This window comes from Physeter macrocephalus, chromosome 12 (assembly GCF_002837175.3).
Source record: "Physeter macrocephalus isolate SW-GA chromosome 12, ASM283717v5, whole genome shotgun sequence".
NCBI classification, from domain to species: domain Eukaryota; kingdom Metazoa; phylum Chordata; class Mammalia; order Artiodactyla; family Physeteridae; genus Physeter; species Physeter macrocephalus.
The window spans coordinates 23,553,267-23,567,527 of record NC_041225.1 but is presented as its reverse complement, the minus strand read 5'-3'; the positions used below and the strand labels follow the sequence as shown (position 1 = coordinate 23,567,527).

At 44.5% G+C, this 14,261-nt stretch overlaps 1 long non-coding RNA gene across 1 annotated transcript in view; it reads right to left on the bottom strand.

The window, feature by feature from the left end:
* Positions 1 to 12,607, bottom strand: part of LOC114487414 (uncharacterized) — a 45,751-nt gene extending 33,144 nt beyond the window's left edge. The window contains exon 1 of the long non-coding RNA XR_003682489.2: positions 12,300 to 12,607. This is a non-coding gene — a long non-coding RNA (uncharacterized lncRNA). The remainder of the gene's footprint in view (positions 1 to 12,299) is intronic.
* Between the last annotated feature and the right edge of the window lie 1,654 nt (positions 12,608 to 14,261).

Below are 14,261 nucleotides of genomic sequence, written 5' to 3'. Positions count from 1 at the left end.
GCCACAACAGTGAGAGGCCCGCGTACCGCAAAAAAAAAAAAAAAAAAAAAAAAAAAAAATCACTCAGGGGAGATCTGACAAAAAGAAGAGGCGGAGGCCATGTGACCACGGAGGCAGAGACTGGAGTGATGCAGGCACAGCCAAGAACCTGCCCTGAGAGGGAGTGCGGCCCTGCCGACCCTGGATTTCAGACTTCGCGCCAAGAGCACCGCAGAGGACCAGTGTTTTGCTGCTTCCGTTTCTTACAGCAGCCACAGGAAGCTAATACACCCAAAGGTGTTTTGTAATTAATTTATTTTTATTCTTTTTAAAATTATTACATTAGTTTCAGATGTATGACATAGTGATTTTATATTTTCATACATTAAAAAATGACCACGGCAATAAGACCGGTTACTACCCACCACCACACAAAGTTGTTACCATATTATTTTCTACATTCCCTACGTGTACATTATATCCTCATGACTTATTTATTTTATAGCTGGAAGCTTGTACCTCTTAATCCTCTACTTTCAAAATATTTCTTCGCCTGTATTACATGGTCTTTAGGATGCACTGTTATCTGTAGTCTGCACAAATCACTAAAAGCTATGTATTTCTCATCAGTATTTTATTACGATTAGTAGGACCACAGAGAGGGCTCCTTTCCTGGCAAAAGGGTGAAGCCTCCTCCTTAGCTTGTTGAAGGAATTCGTCTTTTGGGAACACGGTGTCACCTATTTGCAGGTGATCACAAGTCAGCTACTCCTTCCTGTTTGAGGTAACAGTACCTACTTTTTCTTGGCTTTCTTGGCTTGTTTGCAGTTCTTTGTGTTTCTTCTTCCTTACACACATAGATAGAAGCAAGTACATATTCATTCTTTATAAATACAATTAATAGAAGAAACACAACATACATTTTTAACATCACTTATTAAAATCTGCAAAATAATTAAAATCATTTCATGATATTCATCCTCCTTTCGTGTTACAACCTCCTGTCCATGTTATCTTCACCAACTTTTCTCTGTTGAGTATGGTTATGAATCGGTCGTTTGGGGACAAATCTTGTCCCCGTCCACTGCAGCCATGACTTTGCTCAAGGCCCAAGGACCACAGTGGCCACGGCAGCCCTCCAGCCGTTTCCTGTGTGCTTTCAGCACAGCCCCTTGCTGTTGGGCCACGACATCTTCCAGACTCACCCTGGTGTTTCCTTGCTAGAAACATGGAATCAGCTGCCCTACAAGAAGTCCTGGTTCCCTACGTGGAGAAAAGACTAAGGCCCAGATGCTGGCGAGCAGGCGGTGGGAAAGGTGCTCCCGGTGCTTTGGGGCCTCGATATGTACACACAGGCTGGGAGGCAGGCATCTCGTTCCAGTCCCACCTGTGCACTGCTGTCTCCAGTGGTTCCTCATCCCAGCTGGGCCCGCGTCCCTCCTCGGCCTGCTCCACTGTGCTCAGTGCCCCGCGAGGCAGAGCGCTAGGGAGCGGCAGGAGCGAGCGGGGAGTGGGGTGTGCAGGAGTCAGGGTCCCGCTCCCCTCCGCATCCGCCACTCCCGAGCCACAGTCCCAGCAGAGGCCGTGGGCTTAGACGGTGCCCGCCCCGGGAAGCCAGGGAGCCCCTCGGGCCTGGGGGTGGTAGTCGCTCTGAGTCTCTCCCTACTCTTTGCAGATTCCCTTGGCTCTGCCCCCACCTCTCTCTCTCTCCTTAGTTAATACTCTGGAGTGGATTTTTATCTCCCCATTGGGATGGGGAATAAGATGTCAACTTAACCCATTATGTCCTCATACACCCCGATTTTCTTATAGTAGAAGGCTTCCTCGACTCCTAAAATTTACTCCCCCTTGACAGAAGACATGTTCTCATTCTTTGTTCCAGGGTGAGGCATACAATTTCTTAGAAGAAATGCTGCTTTTAAGTTGGCCCATGCAACACACCTAGGGAAGGAACTGGGCAAATAGGTGACCAAATAAATCAGCCCCAAGCAAGGCAGTGTCTCTAGGACCAGCTGGACTCCAGGGTTTTCTGCACTTGCTAAAAGGCAGTTCTCTGCAGTTTTATTATATGTAATAAAAGGGTTTTTATTATACACAATAAACCTCAGGGGGTCTCCTTTCAGTTCCTGTTCTGGCTGCCCTTCAAGTGGTCACACTGGCCAATGACCCAGATCCAGCAGAGACAGCTAAACTGCAGGGGAGCCTGAGAATCAGCTTCTCTTCATACTGAAATGGGGAGCTGGAGCTTTCTAAATAAAGTTCATGTTTTAGAATAGTTACAGATTTACAGGAAAAGAGAGAAGACATCACAGAGCTCCCCAATGCCCTGCACCCAGTTCCCTGTTACCAACACCTTACATCAGCGGGGTGCTTTTGTGACAATTAACGAATGCCGACTCATTATTGTTAACTGAAGTCCATAATTGATTCAGATTCCCCTCATTTTATCTAATGTCCTTCCTCTGTTCTAGGACCCCACCCAGGAGATATGGCAGTTGTCATCATGTCTCCATAACCTCCTCTAGACTGTGACTCAGAATTTTCTTGCTTTGATGACCCACAGTCTTGAGAAGTACTGGTCAGGTGTTTTGTAGATTGGGATTTGTTTGATTTTTTGTGTGATTAGCAGAGGTCATGTGTTCCAGGGAGGAATCCCACAGAGATGAAGTGTCCTTTTCATCATATTGTATGAAGGCTATGTACTATCAACGTGACTTACTATGGTTGATGTAGCTCTTGGTCATCTAATGGTGCTGATGTTTGTCAGAAGGAAGCCACTGTGTGCAGCCCACACTTCAGGGTGGGGTTACGCTCCACCTCCTTGAGGGAGAGGATCTACGCAAATTATTTGGAATTTTTCTGCATGAGAGATTTGATCTTGTCCCCCATTTACTTATTAAATCAATTACTTATATCGGAATGGACAGGTGGATATTTATACTTTGGTAAATAATCCAATACTACTTTATATATTTTTTGCTCAAACTGTTCCAGCTTTGACCATTAGGAGATTTTTCAGTTGGCTCCTGTGTCCCTTGGGTTTACATCCATACTCTGGGGATGTTCCAGGCTCGTCCTATAAATATATCCTTCTCCATTCCTAGAATCAGCCATTTCTCCAATGTGGGAGGCTTTATAAAGTAACATTTAATATGGAAAAACTTGAATTCCTCTATTTGTGTCCAAAAAAGTATTGGCCAAACACTAGGATATGGAGGAGAGAGACTGAAGATGCTGAGAAACAGCCATGTAATGGGAGCTGAAGCTGCTCCTTGACAAACAGTAACTAGACACCTTCATTTTCTAAGACAGTTGATTTAAAGTCTTTGTTTAGTAATTCCAACATCTGTGCTTCCTTGGGGATAATTTCTAGGTGTTGTTTTTTTTTTCCTGTAAATGGGTCGCACTGTCTTGTCTGTTCTCATGTCTCATTTTTTTGTTGTTGTTGAAAACTGAACATTTTTAATATCATAGTGGGGTAACTCTGAATATCAAATACTCCCCAGGGTCTGTTGTTGCTGCTGCTGTGGGTTGTAGTGATGTGTTTGCTTAGGAACTTTTCCGAACTATTTTTGTAAAAACTCTATTCTTTGTCATGTGTGATCTTTGAAGTCTTTGTTCATTTAGGTTAGTAGTCAGTGGTTGACGGAGATTTCCTTAAATGCTTGGAGTTAAAAAAAAAAAGGAAAAAGCGAAAAGAAAGGAAGAAAAGAAGATAAGAAAGAGAAGGGAAGGGAAGGGAAGGAAACTCTCAGTCCTTGCTGGTTGGTTCTGCTTGAGGCACACCTTTAGCACTTGGCCACACCATTCACAACTCTGCCTTAGCCTTCACTTCCTGAGCCTAAACATCAGCCAGAGGAGAATGCCTAGGCTCTTCTCAGGTCTTTCTCAGAATGCATCCTGCCCTGGGCACGAGTATGGCCTTCTAGATTTCCTGGTTTTCATGGGAGCTTTTCAAAACCCTTACTCCCCAAATCTGACTCCCCAGCTTCTTCTCCTGGGTTTTCAGCATGTCTACTGTTTGCCCAATTGTTACCTTCTGTCCTTCCAGTGTCTTCAAGGACCATCTTCCTGGAATTGAGTTTTCTCCCGAAGAAAGTTCTGGTTCAGAGGAAACAAAGGCAATCCCTTTATATCAGTCCTTCAGGGAGCCCTCAGACAGGCCAAACAGACAAACATGACTCCCTGGGACCTGTCTGCTCGTCTCTCCCTGGAAGCAGGAACCCCCACTGGGAATGTGGGATGTCACCTTCAAGGCCACTGCCAAGCTGGGGAGGGAGTGGGGCAACGATAAGTTAAAATGCCCCCAAAGCTCTCCTGTCTTTCTGTTTCCTTTTTCTTTTCTTTTTTTCTTTTTTTTTTCCATAGTTTCCTTCTTCTTGATTAGGCATTTGCTTCGTTGCTGTAAACCTATGGCTGTCCTCCAGAGTTGCCAGTTTTTTCAGTGTTTGTGGGAAAGAATGAGTCTCAGAGTTCCCTACACTATCATTTTCATGGATGTCAGTCCTCCATTGAGGTCTGCACTTTTCAGGGAGTAATTTAAGGGAGAAAAGTTTGCATCTTCTTTTTGATCATTAAAGCAAGCTTGAGGCCAATCACATAAACAGAAATAAAGGATATTCTGTCAAAATCAATGTGTGCCCTGAAATGAGGACTTGGCCAAATCTGAAATTTTTACTTAAAAATATTCCATATTATGGTTTGAAGAACATTGACTCAATGATTTAAGAATAAGTTCGTGCTGGATTTCCCTGGTGGTGCAGTGGTTAAGAGGAGACATGGGTTCGAGCCCTGGTCCAGGAAGATCCCACATGCTGCAGAGTAACTAAGCCCATGCACCACAACTACTGAGCCTGTGCTCTAGAGCCCACGAGTCACAACTACTGAGCCCACACGTCACAGCTACTGAAGCCCAAATGCCTAGAGCCCGTGCTCTGCAACAAGAGAAACCACTGCAATGAGAAGCCTGTGCACTGCAACAGAGTAGCCCCCGCTCGCCTCAACTAGAGAAAAAGCCCACGCGCAGCAGCAATGAAGACCCAATGCAGCCAAAAATAAATAAATTAATTAATTATTTTAAAAAAGAATAAGTTCATGCTAGTCATCAAGACTTGAGCACCAGCATGTTTTGTATCCTGGTTTTTATCAATAAGTGGCATTTATTTAGTACTTCATACATCCCTAGATTGTCAATAAACGTTTTATATTGTTTATTCCACTTAATTTTTCTGAGATGGGTACTTGCTATTTTCCAGTGAATAAACAGACTTGGCCAGGTTAAAAACTTACTTAAAGTCATACAGTGAGTACATAAGAGTCAGGATTCAACTTAAACATTCTGACTCTATAACCATTCTTAGGAATTCATAAGCCCGTAAGAACTAAGCACTCTTTTCTCGCCTATAAGGCTTGATGAAGACAGACATGTGAAGTCCAGGTCCTGCATCTCATGGATGGTACAGGGAGTATGGGAAGACAGCTCTGATCACAGACTGGAGAACCTGCCCTCAGCCCTCTCCCTTCTTACTTCTCTGCTGAGGCTCTGAGATCCATGCCAACTCCACTGGTTCTCCCAAGACTGCAGCCAAGCCAAGCCTCTCATCTTCATCCCCTCACCATCTGAATTTCCCTCCCCACACAGAAGAGGCTGGACCACAGAGAAAAGGATCAGAAGAATCAGGACATCAACCCTCCCATACACGAGAGACCAGTATAGATACAATCATCTTAGCCATTCACCATCAAGAGATTTTGACAGATCCTTAGGTAGAGTATGTCAGAAATTAATACCTATATCACTGATGTTTTATACATATAATTCCACTTCCGGGATCTATCCTGACAGGTTCAAAGATTTATGTGTTGGGAAGCTCATCAGAACAATATTTATAACAGCAATTAATTACATACAACTTAAGTAGGCAACCCTCAGGGTAGGTTAAGTGTTGTGTGTGTGTGGTGTGTGTGGTGTGTGCACAGTGTGTGTGGTGTGTGTGTGTGCTGTGTGTACGCTGTGTGTGCGCTGTGTGTGTTGTGTGTGTGTGCACTGTGTGTGTTGTGTGTGCACGGTGTGTGTGCTGTGTGTATGCAGTCTGTGTGGTGTGTGTGTGTGGTGTGTGTGTGCGGTGTGTGTGGTGTGTGGTGTGTGCATGCAGTCTGTGTAGTGTGTGTATGTGTGTGTGGTGCGTGTGGTTGGTATGTGTGTGCGTGGTGTATGTGGTGTGTGGGGTGTGTGTGTGCTGTGTGTGGTGTGCTGTGTGGTATGTGTCTGGTGTGTGTGTGCTGTGTGTGTGTGGTGTGGAGACACATAAGCTCCATGAGGTCAGGAGTTGGTTTGTTTTGTTTCCTGCTGTTTCCCTAGGGCCTGTCCCTGTGCCTTCCACACACAAGTAGTTCCATAAATATGTGTTGAGTAGATGAATGAAAATAATAGAACACTTTGCTGTCTTTAAAAACAAATGTAAAAAGACGTGGATAATTGCACAGGATATAACTTTAAACACAACAAAAGGCAAAATACAAAATCATAATGCATGGGCTTCCCTGGTGACACAGTGGTTGAGAGTCCACCTGCCGATGCAGGGGACATGGGTCCGTGAAGATCCCACATGCCGCGGAGCGGTTGGGCCCGTGAGCCATGGCCGCTGGGCCTGGGCGTCCGGAGCCTGTGCTCCGCAATGGGGGAGGCCACAACAGTGAGAGGCCTGCGTAACGCAAAAAAAAAAAAAAAAAAAAAATCATAATGCAATTTGCAATTGCAGTTTAAAAAATCAGTTGGAGAGGCAAGAAGGCTAAAAGAAAATAAACTAAATTTTATCACTGGCTATTTCTAAGTGATGAAATCATGAATGATTTTTATTTTATTCTTTATTTTAATTTCCAGATTCTAAAAATAGGACAAATTACCTCTAAAAAGAAAAAAGAAAGCATCTAAAAATACTGCTCATCTTCTACATTTTATTTCCAGATGAGTGACTCAGAGAGGAATCATGCTAAGCTTTAAAACACAAAAATTTAACCATATGTCCAGAGTAGGATGGTCCTGAAGGACAAAAAGGAAAAGCCTAAAAAATTCTAAAACCATTTTCATGATGGTGGTAGTGGCAGTGTTGTTCTGTGTTTTGGAAGATAAATCAAGTAAGTATTTTGGTTGGGAGCTGAGATTTTCAGCACAGTTGAAGGGAGACAAGATTAATGAGGGAGGGAAAAGCCCTGTAGTGCAGGGTTTGGAAACATGAGCATAAACTGATGACTTATCTTTAAAAAATAATACGTATTTCCTAGTTCTATACACTGAGAAGGCCTAGAAACAAAGACTAACACAGTAGTATAACATCTCAGATTGCAACCTTCAAATAAAGTAGGGGTCCTTGAGAAATGGCTGATTCCAACGTATAAGATAAATCTGGAACATCTTGTCCCACCAGAAAGCAAGGAAGCTGTCAAGACCACCAGGGTCTTGTCAAAAGGACTCAGGAACTAAGTTGAATAGGCTCCCACTGGCTGCAAATAGAATGATTTGAACATCGACAAAGGTATCAACAGCAATGGATTGAAACACATTAAATATCTAGTGGCTTACAATACTTTTAAAAAAGGAAAGACCTTCAACCCATTAATCAACCTTGGATATATGTTAGGGAGCCAACTCATTATTTTAAAAACTGGGTTTTAAAAAGGGAGGGGCTTCCCTGGTGGCGCAGTGGTTGGGAATCCGCCTGCCGATGCAGGGGACGCGGGTTCGTGCCCCGGTCCGGGAAGATCCCACGTGCCGCGGAGCGGCTGGGCCCGTGAGCCGTGGCCGCTGAGCCTGCGCGTCCGGAGCCTGTGCTCCGCAACGGGAGAGGCCACAGCAGTGAGAGGCCCGCGTACCGCAAATAAATAAATAAATAAATATAGATAGTTAGATAGATAAATAAATAAATAATAAAAAGGGAGAAGAGGGATTCAAGCAATAATCAGGTCTTTCCTATAAAACTCCTACATCAGAATAACCCAATAGTTAACGAGGGAAAGTTTCTTTCTTGAATATAAATAAATAAATATAGATAGTTAGATAGATAAATAAATAATAAAAAGGGAGAAGAGGGATTCAAGCAATAATCAGGTCTTTCCTATAAAACTCCTACATCAGAATAACCCAATAGTTAACGAGGGAAAGTTTCTTTCTTGAATTATCCCAGCTTTAAATAAACTAAGTATGATAGAATTAGAATATCACATTTTGTAGTATAATGAATTAATTAATTAATAAATCTAAGCATAGCTCATCAATGGATGATAAACATCACCAATAAAAGAGACAACCAGACAGCATGTGCTTCCTGATGGAAAGAAGTAGTCTAGAAGGAAGGAAGGAAGGACGGAAGGAAGGAAGGAAGGAAGGAAAAACAAAATCAAGGTTGAATCTGATCAAACATGTAGATCTATCTACCAAATTACAGGAGCGAGAGAGAACACAGTAATATGTTAAAAATTCCGTGAGGTTGAAATAAATGAAATCCAGACTGTGGCAAACCCTACAAGCTACTCAGTTCCTTCAACAGAATAATTAATATAGGAGAAAATAAAAGACACTCAAGCAATCAAAATGCCGACCTCATTTGGATCCCAATTTAAACAAAATTTAAATATCCAATTAGGGATATGTGAAAACAGACTGACTATATGATGATATTAAAAAACGTACTGCTAACCTTTTGCAAGATAGTGGTCTTACGGTTAGGAAGCTGAGGTACTTTGTATATAATTGAAAAACCCAAAACTAAAGTTTCAAAAATCCTCACTATGATCCCGCATGTTCTTGCCTGAGGTCACACAGATCGTAATTTGTGAAGCTCAGGTTGAAACACTGTGAATTAAGGCACACAAACAGACAAAGATCACCCTGCCTTTGCAAACCTATATATAAAAAATGTGGTTTCTTGATGTTCTTCAGTAGTCAAAACCCCTAATCTTCAGTCCCCACTGCCATGAAATGATTCCCTACGTGTCACTAATTTGCTTTGATATCTGGGCATGAAAGCTGGAGTGAATGTAAATGTTCATCTTTTATTCGGGTGCTTTCATCTCGGGCTTCAGGCCTATTGGCCCGCTTCACTGAGCAACTCTGAGCCGAGACGTCGGGCAGAATGAAACGGCAGAGAATTTTAAGTGTTTTTCTCAGCTTTTCCAGTTCGCCTGAACTGACCAGAAATGCCATTGGGTATGTGGGAATAAATCAATTCAGTATTTCATTTTAAGAGATGCTTTAAGGCCATCCATTGTACCTGAAATCCGACAGCCTGAGAACCAAGCTGGACCAGCATGGAGGTCCTCGGGTCCCTCAGTGACCTCGACTCAGAGGACAGGCCAGGTACATCATGCCCAAAGCTGACACATGACCTTAACACGAGACAGCTTTTCCCCAATATGACTTAAATCAATAATGTTCCCTTTCTGATTATGAAATGTTTTCAATCGTTGATTCGTAGTTTCAAAGTCTATAGAAAACTGTCTCATTCCGTAGGAAAAACAATTAGAAATAATTGTGTGATCTATGCCAACGCCTAAATATATGACACACGGCTAGATTTTCTTGAGTTGCTTCTTAAATTATCAGAACATTTGTAAAAGTGGAGTACCTGTAGTGTCTTTTCCCTAGAATTTTAATGATTAAATGTAATGAGTCATGACAGCAACTATAACAGTACTAACAACTGAAATCGTTTGGAATTATTCTCTTCCAAACACATTGCTAGGGGCTTTACATGTTTTATCTCATCGAATCTTCATAACACTCTTACCCTTTGAGGAAGGTTATTTTAGGTCCTATCATACTGGTTTCATTGATGTTCTTCAGTAGTCAAAACCCCTAATCTTCAGTCCCCACTGCCATGAAATGATTCCCTACGTGTCACTAATTTGCTTTGATATCTGGGCATGAAAGCTGGAGTGAATGTAAATGTTCATCTTTTATTCGGGTGCTTTCATCTCGGGCTTCAGGCCTATTGGCCCGCTTCACTGAGCAACTCTGAGCCGAGACGTCGGGCAGAATGAAACGGCAGAGAATTTTAAGTGTTTTTCTCAGCTTTTCCAGTTCGCCTGAACTGACCAGAAATGCCATTGGGTATGTGGGAATAAATCAATTCAGTATTTCATTTTAAGAGATGCTTTAAGGCCATCCATTGTACCTGAAATCCGACAGCCTGAGAACCAAGCTGGACCAGCATGGAGGTCCTCGGGTCCCTCAGTGACCTCGACTCAGAGGACAGGCCAGGTACATCATGCCCAAAGCTGACACATGACCTTAACACGAGACAGCTTTTCCCCAATATGACTTAAATCAATAATGTTCCCTTTCTGATTATGAAATGTTTTCAATCGTTGATTCGTAGTTTCAAAGTCTATAGAAAACTGTCTCATTCCGTAGGAAAAACAATTAGAAATAATTGTGTGATCTATGCCAACGCCTAAATATATGACACACGGCTAGATTTTCTTGAGTTGCTTCTTAAATTATCAGAACATTTGTAAAAGTGGAGTACCTGTAGTGTCTTTTCCCTAGAATTTTGATGATTAAATGTAATGAGTCATGACAGCAACTATAACAGTACTAACAACTGAAATCGTTTGGAATTATTCTCTTCCAAACACATTGCTAGGGGCTTTACATGTTTTATCTCATCGAATCTTCATAACACTCTTACCCTTTGAGGAAGGTTATTTTAGGTCCTATCATACTGGTTTCACAAACGAGGAAAGTGGCTTAGAAGTTTAGTTTAGTATTAGTTTATGAAATGGCAGGACCAGTACTAGAAAATGTTGCAGAGTGCTACTGAAAAAAAGCAAACCTCTTGCGTAGTTCTCCTGAAAACGGTCCATGCAAATGAACTTCAAAAAAGAAAACGTGTGTGAGAGAGAGAGATAGATTAATATGGGCCGAGAGAGAGAGAGAGAGAGATATTAATATATGGGCCGTGCTGCAGTGACCTCATCACCCAGCACTGACCAGCCTGGGATACATAAAAGAACCCAGACTACACAGTAATAAAAGAAATCTGCAACAAAGTGGAAGAGAGATCACTATCTGCTGAGGCCTCACTAGGTCTTCACTGGAAAGACTTAGACGTGGGTATCAGAGCCTCATGCCTGTCATTCATTGGTTGGATGTTACAGCTCTTGGACGGGGAGACACTGAATTCAGCTTCTTCTCTCCGGCAGCCTCAGCTGAACATCCCTGCTCTTCTCCTGAAGCGTTTCCCTTTGTGTAACGGGTGGACACGTGGAACAAACACGACCCCCTAAAACCGCCTTCCAATCCCCTGCAAATGCAAAGGGCCTCGTGAAAGGAAGCCCCCCATAACCACCTCCCCGCACCAAGGGGAACCACTGGGGTTCTCCTTTCTGCCTTCTCCCTGGAGCCAGCTCCTGCACACTGGCCCAGCTGTGGGAACCGCACCGGGTGACAAGGTGTGCCTCTCTGCTGAGCCCCCTTTCAGCTCGGGTCTCACCTCTGCCGTGAGATGCTCTTCTCAGACCTCATGTTCCCGAGTCCAGGCTCATACTGCTCGCCGGACGACAGGCCAATAAATCGAGAGACAAGTTACTGGGGAAAGGAGTAGTGACTTTATCTGGGAAGCCAGCAGACCAAGAAGATGGTGGGCTCGTGCCCCAAAGAACCGTCATGCTGAGTCAGAATTCAGGCTCCTTTTATACTAAAAGGGGCGGGACTAAAGCCAAGCACTTCCTGTTTCCCGTCAGCCTCCGGAGGGGAGCTGTTAATTTCTCCCCCCTGCAATCATTCACAGGTGGGCCTGCTCAGGAGGTTTCCCGGGAGCTAAACACAGGTATTTTAGCTGAATGCTCATTACCTGGGAGGCAGGGGTCCCAGAGATGGGCCGTTATGGAGAATTTAAGCTTACAGGCAGCATCGCTTTAGTGATTAACTGGTAACAGGATACAGAGGTTCTTCCCGATTGCAATTACCCACACTGTCAACGTCCATTCCACAATCTTGTGGAAAAGGGACAAAGACCGCCCTGGCTATTTCCTACTGAACGGGGGCGAGGAATATTCTTTAGAACCTTTAGCTGGTAGTAAACATTCCCCATTTTTGGAGACAGAAATTCAAGATAACACACAAACAGCACATACAAGTGCTAGCCTTCAGAGAAGCAAACGAACCAGTTCACAAATCCAAAAGTAAAAGTCCAACAACTCTTTCCTCTCTCCAACAGGGTACACCCCACTCCAATGCGAAACAAACTGGCTTATTCCAGAGAAAAAGCCCCAAACGGAGAGGAATAAAGTTCCCGGCTGAACACACCGGAGCCACTTACCTTACCGTCCGGAGCCCGTCGGGTCCCAAATGTCGATTCCTTCCTTCCACTGCCAAGTGCTGGGGCGGCCGGGGCTGCTTCAGAGAACTCTGAAGGGCAGATCCTCAGGACGAGGGGTCCCGGCAGCTGCTAGGCTCTCACCCCAGAATTCCCCAGCCAGGGCTGGCAGGCCACGAGCACCAAGGCTCCTGGGTGGCTTCATCAGAATTTGTTACCAAGTCCAAGCCTGTACTGCTCGCCACACCACAGGCTAATAAGTTGAGAGGCGAGTTGCTGGGCCAAAGAAGAGTGACTTTATCTGGGAAGCCAGCAGAGCAAGACTGCGCACTAGAGGCCCAAAGAACTATCTTGCTGAGTCAGAATTCAGGCTCCTTTTATACTAAAAGGGGCGGGACTAAAACCAAGCACTTCCTGTTTCCCGTCAGCCTCCGGAGGGGAGGTGTTAACTTCTCCCGCCTGCAGTCATTCACAGGTGGGCCTGCTCAGGAGGTTTCCCGGGAGCTAAACAAAGGTATTTTAGCTGAATGCTCATCACCTGAGAGGCAGGGGTCCCAGTGATGGGCCGTTATGGAGAATTTAAGCTTACAGGCAGCATCGCTTTAGTGATTAACTGGTAACAGGATACAGAGGTTCTTCCCGATTGCAATTACCCACACTGTCAACGTCCATTCCACAATCTTGTGGAAAAGGGACAAAGACCGCCCTGGCTATTTCCTACTGAACGGGGGCGAGGAATATTCTTTAGAACCTTTAGCTGGTAGTAAACATTCCCCATTTTTGGAGACAGAAATTCAAGATAACACACAAACAGCACATACAAGTGCTAGCCTTCAGAGAAGCAAACGAACCAGTTCACAAATCCAAAAGTAAAAGTCCAAACATCCCTGCTCTTCTCCTGAAGCGTTTCCCTTTGTGTAACGGGTGGACACGTGGAACAAACACGACCCCCTAAAACCGCCTTCCAATCCCCTGCAAATGCAAAGGGCCTCGTGAAAGGAAGCCCCCCATAACCACCTCCCCGCACCAAGGGGAACCACTGGGGTTCTCCTTTCTGCCTTCTCCCTGGAGCCAGCTCCTGCACACTGGCCCAGCTGTGGGAACCGCACCGGGTGACAAGGTGTGCCTCTCTGCTGAGCCCCCTTTCAGCTCGGGTCTCACCTCTGCCGTGAGATGCTCTTCTCAGACCTCATGTTCCCGAGTCCAGGCTCATACTGCTCGCCGGACGACAGGCCAATAAATCGAGAGACAAGTTACTGGGGAAAGGAGTAGTGACTTTATCTGGGAAGCCAGCAGACCAAGAAGATGGTGGGCTCGTGCCCCAAAGAACCGTCATGCTGAGTCAGAATTCAGGCTCCTTTTATACTAAAAGGGGCGGGACTAAAGCCAAGCACTTCCTGTTTCCCGTCAGCCTCCGGAGGGGAGCTGTTAATTTCTCCCCCCTGCAGTCATTCACAGGTGGGCCTGCTCAGGAGGTTTCCCGGAAGCTAAACACAGGTATTTTAGCTGAATGCTCATTACCTGAGAGGCAGGGGTCTCATTACCTGGGAGGCAGGGGTCCCAGAGATGGGCCGTTATGGAGAATTTAAGCTTACAGGCAGCATCGCTTTAATGATTAACTGGTAACAGGATACAGAGGTTCTTCACGATTGCAATTACCCACACTGTCAACGTCCATTCCACAATCTTGTGGAAAAGGGACAAAGACCGCCCTGGCTATTTCCTACTGAACGGGGGCGAGGAATATTCTTTAGAACCTTTAGCTGGTAGTAAACATTCCCCATTTTTGGAGACAGAAATTCAAGCTAAAACACAAACAGCACATACAAGCGCTAGCCTTCAGAGAAGCAAACGAACCAGTTCACAAATCCAAAAGTAAAAGTCCAACAACTCTTTCCTCTCTCCAACAGGGTACACCCCACTCCAATGCGAAACAAACTGGCTTATTCCAGAGAAAAAGCCCCA